This window comes from Aristolochia californica, unplaced genomic scaffold (assembly GCF_029961685.1).
Source record: "Aristolochia californica isolate CCGP_79_NKW_82.1479 unplaced genomic scaffold, dmAriCali1.0.hap1 SCAF_13, whole genome shotgun sequence".
NCBI lineage: Eukaryota > Viridiplantae > Streptophyta > Magnoliopsida > Piperales > Aristolochiaceae > Aristolochia > Aristolochia californica.
The window spans coordinates 23,485,238-23,489,769 of record NW_027181804.1 but is presented as its reverse complement, the minus strand read 5'-3'; the positions used below and the strand labels follow the sequence as shown (position 1 = coordinate 23,489,769).

At 42.1% G+C, this 4,532-nt stretch overlaps 1 pseudogene; it reads right to left on the bottom strand.

Moving 5' to 3' along the window:
* Positions 1 to 995: 995 nt before the first annotated feature.
* LOC137947720 (E3 ubiquitin-protein ligase AIP2-like) lies at positions 996 to 2,049 on the bottom strand (annotated as a pseudogene).
* Between the last annotated feature and the right edge of the window lie 2,483 nt (positions 2,050 to 4,532).

The window sequence follows — 4,532 nt, the reverse complement described above, 5'->3', positions numbered from 1 at the left end:
GATCAAGGAGCTTGTACTATTATGCATGCAAGGATGATTGAAAGAGATGAAGGTTTTTTAAAGGTAGGATCACTATCTTTCTCTCTAAAGCACTTTTGAAAGGGAATTTTCAAGATAAAGCTTTGTCGCTTGAATATATGCCAATAAATGCTCTTGCCTCCTTTTACTCTCAGTTTGGTGGGGTATTGTTAAGCGCCTAGCCAATACTACCCAAAATACCGGCTTGGTAGGTAGCGGAAAGCCAAGTACTTAACCTAGGACCATAACATCACACACTCCTTGGAGAAAGAGTTTGCCCTCAAGTTCTTATGAGCCGATGCTCAACAAGCTCCTCTATTACGAGCCGACGTCCACAACGGCCCACTCTAGCAACACCACTAGGTTGCCCCCTTCAGGATTCGCACTTGCAACGTAAGTAATGGCTTCGTTATGGACCCTGATATAACACAGTGGAATCAAGCCGAAGGGAAGCTTAAAAACCCTAGGTTCGTTAAGGAGAACGCACACCCCTAAGCTCGTTGAGGAGAACTCAAAACCCTTGTTTACTCTAAATCAAGACTTACCTTTTTGCATTCCTTTCACCACTTAAGTAGGGTTTACGCTAACAAAGGTTGAAGAGAAAGAATTACAATAATGCCCCTACGGCATATTAAATCATTAAAAGTAAATAGAAATAAAAACAATTAACTTAATACTAAATGACTGAGTCACTACGCCTCTGCATGACTAGGCCGGCTATTGAGTTCATAACATTACACCCCTCCTAGAGAAAGAACTTGTCCTCAAGCTCGAAGGTATGGATACGTGTCTAAACGTCGCCACATCTCCCCAAGTAGCATATGTGGCATCCGCGTCAACCCTCAGGATGACACAAGCGGTGTAAGCATTGCAATGTAACACCCCGGATGGAAAGATTGTGGTATTGAAACCCTACACTAGTTCCCCCTGTTGGCAGAAAGTTTCCTCTGAAAATTAAAAAAATAAAAATCCAAGGACTATACTATGGTAGAAGTACCAATAGTATTCAACATATATTCTCCACCTCGGAGTCTATTTCCTGCTCCTTTCCTTTTGTCTTTAGCCTTCTTTTCACGCTTTTTCCCGCTCTCATATGCATGGTCATCTGTTTGTAGCTCATGCCTACAGATCAGGCACAAATTATGCTCATCCAGCCATGGCTTGAGGCAATTTGGGTGAAATAAACGCTTGCAAGGCAACTCCTGCCTCTTGTCATCTATAACCAAGTGCTCCCTACAAACTGCACATTCTGTCTCTCCCTAGTTTCACTAAGATTTCATGTGTGACGGTGATAACTAGAAGCCTTGCAACCACTTCTTTTGAGGCTGGAGGTGGCTTCTTTGGTCCAACACCAATTTCCTATAGTGAAGCTTCAATGACAGAATCAAGGTCCTGCAAACCACTGATTTCTTGCATAGTATTTACTAACTCTTCCAGCATTGCAGAAGAAGCATCAGGACCACAATTGTTTGGTCTATTACTCTCCCCATGGGATTGAGAAGAGTCAGCAACACTAACCTGCTCTTGTGTGGTAGCAAGATTTGTAAGTAAATTATGTGCCACAAGCCATGCAGTTGGTCGGGGCTCAGGTCCAACTATTAATTGTCCTTCAAATAGAAATAGAGAATCTTTGTGTTGAGTATTTGGAGTGAACGAGTCAGTAAAAATTTGTTGGGAGGGAAAACTGTGTTGGTTGCTGCACCCCCGTGTTGTCAAGGTACATAGAGAAATATGTGCACCACACAGGTTCACAATTTTATACTCTACCAGAATTGACTGTATGGGCAGCACTGGTTTGTAGACAACAGTCAAAAGCACAATATCACACAACTCTAAAATTTGCAAGTGTTCCTCAAATCCAGAAATTGCATCACTATGAAAAACAAAAGTAATTCTAGCACTCAACCCAACCACTCTCTCTATGACAACATCACCATAAGAAATTTGTGCAATCTTCTCTACCAATTGGTCATACACATGTGTAGAAGTAATGCTACTAGTAACTCTCCAAATTAAAGCTCTATCACCCATCTCAATTTTCAAGATTCCTATCATAACTCATAGTCTCACAGGAATTTCCTGACCAATGAACTAATATCCCATGAATACCTTGATGTAGACAAGTTAGAGAAGATGGCATGTAGAAACAACTTTAAAATCTTCCATTGCACAACCAACTCAAAAATGGTAATTATCTACTTATGAATAACACAAAACAGGAAATTATCAGCTATAGCCTTCTTGATAACAGCCTTGAACTTACCATGTCTCCTCACCACATCCATAAGTGAAGTCAATGCAGTGTCACCAACATGCCATTGTGCAACTAGAGCACCCACGTTTGTAGTATCACTAGTTGAATTGTCAATGGAGGGGGGTGAAGGCACTACAGCAGTTGTTGCCAAGGTCATCCCAGGATGAGTCTCTGTACTACTCAAATTCATTTGTGCCAATTCCTCTGTTCCAGGTATAATTCCATGGTTATGGCTGTCTACAACAGAAACCAGTGTGTCACAAAATGGAGGACTGAAATGTGTTGACTCTTCCATCTCCTTCCAGTCCCTACTTCCTTGAGACACATATCCAACCACTATAGTAAATTGATCAGGTTGTAAACCCAGTGCTTGTAGTTTTGGAAACCGAATTAAAGCCTCCTTGAAACAATTAACTTGTATATTATGTTCCCCCAAGTTGCGGTAACCCTCAAGGAGAGCATTCCATGCTTGTAGAACTTTCTGGTTCATGCTATCAAATACACAATGAGTGTCCCCTCTCTAGAAAACAATAGATGACACATCAGGTTGAAGACCACTTTATGTCACCCCACTGAAAAATTCTTGTGCAATTATTGGGTCATCATGTTGTATGCAGTGAGCATAGAGTTCCATGTTACCAGATCTCTGCCATGCCATGCCTCTCCTACCCAACCCAACTTTGCATACATATGAATCAATGCATTCGACACAAAAACATCATATTCAAAACCAATACCTGCAATGCTTGCTCCTGGTAGAAACAAGTTTGTGGATTTGAACTTGTGAAAATTTTCACACCACTTCATCATAAAAAAAAAAATCGAGAGTTTTTAGAGACAATACTCCTATCCGCCATTCTCTCAAACACCTTCTCAGCGGATTTTATAAACTACATTGGAGTTTCAATCTCGTCCCTTCCAAACCCACCCTGATTTCTATAAGGGTAGGTAAATTCGGATGACATCTCTCTGTATTTGCACTTCATCACTCCGACAGTATCTCCCTTGAATCCATAAGGGTTGCTACCATTGGCATGATCCTAAAAATAATCATAAATGCCGGAATGAACATTGTGGCTGTCGGAATCAGAGAGCTCGTTCCCAAGTCACTGCAGTTTGCTGGAATAAGAGAGCTTGTGCCCAAGTTGGTTTACCGCTTGGAGGTCGAGAGCGAGAAACTGACCTGTTCCCGACGGCAAACAATAGCCATATGGGGCTTCTCCGCTTGGAAATTTTCCATCTCCTATTCTGGGAGGAATTTAGGTTGTCGTGCAAAGGGGCGATTTGAGGTTGAACCCAGATCAGACAGTTCCGATAAAATCTTCTTTTCCACAAGTTCTAGAGAAGATGGATTCTTGCGTAATGTCAAACCAAGAGGACTGGAATCCTCATTTGCGAGGGCCCTTATCACTTCAGTAACGCGATTTGCACAAGAAACCTCCGTCTTCGGTTTTCGAGCTTGGAGGTCGAGAGTGAGATCAACAACACGGGGTTGGCACTTGTCAGACTGTTCCGAAGAGCCCTTTGCCCCATAACCCTCCGATTTCATATTTCCAAGTTCCACTCATATTTCCAAGCTCTCGACTTCGGCTCTAGATTTCTCTGCTTAGAGATTTGAGGTCGAACAATCTTCCTCTTTGTGACCTTAGCAAGATGCATCTCGATTGCGGCCCATTCCTTAGACATTTTAATGGAAGATTGATGCATCTCCTGCTGCATATTACACACTGTTGTGCACAAATCTTGATGCATCTTACATATTGTTTTTTGCATATCATGGAGTAGGACAAGTATTTCCTCTCAGGTTGAAGAATCGTTCATTATGTTCCTACTCTGATACCAAATGTTAATCACCTAGCCAATACTACCCAAAAGACCGGCTTGATAGGTAGCGAAAAGCCAAGTACTTAACCCAGGACTATAACATCACACACCCCTTGGAGAAAGTGCTTGCCCTCAAGCTCTTACGAGCTAACGTGCAACAAGCTCCTCCGTTACTAGTCGACGTCCACGACAGCCCACTCTAGCCACACTGCTAGGTCGCCCCTTCCGGATTTGAACTCACAACATAAGTAGTGGCTCTGATACCAGTTTTTATAGTCCTTGATCTAACATAGTGATTCATAGGGAAGAAGAAAAGAAAGAAGAATCAAGTCGAAGAGAAGCTTGAAAATAATAGGTTCGTTAAGGAGAACGCACACCCATGAGCTCGTTTAGGAGAACTCCAAACCCTTGTTTACACTAAATCAAGACTTACCTT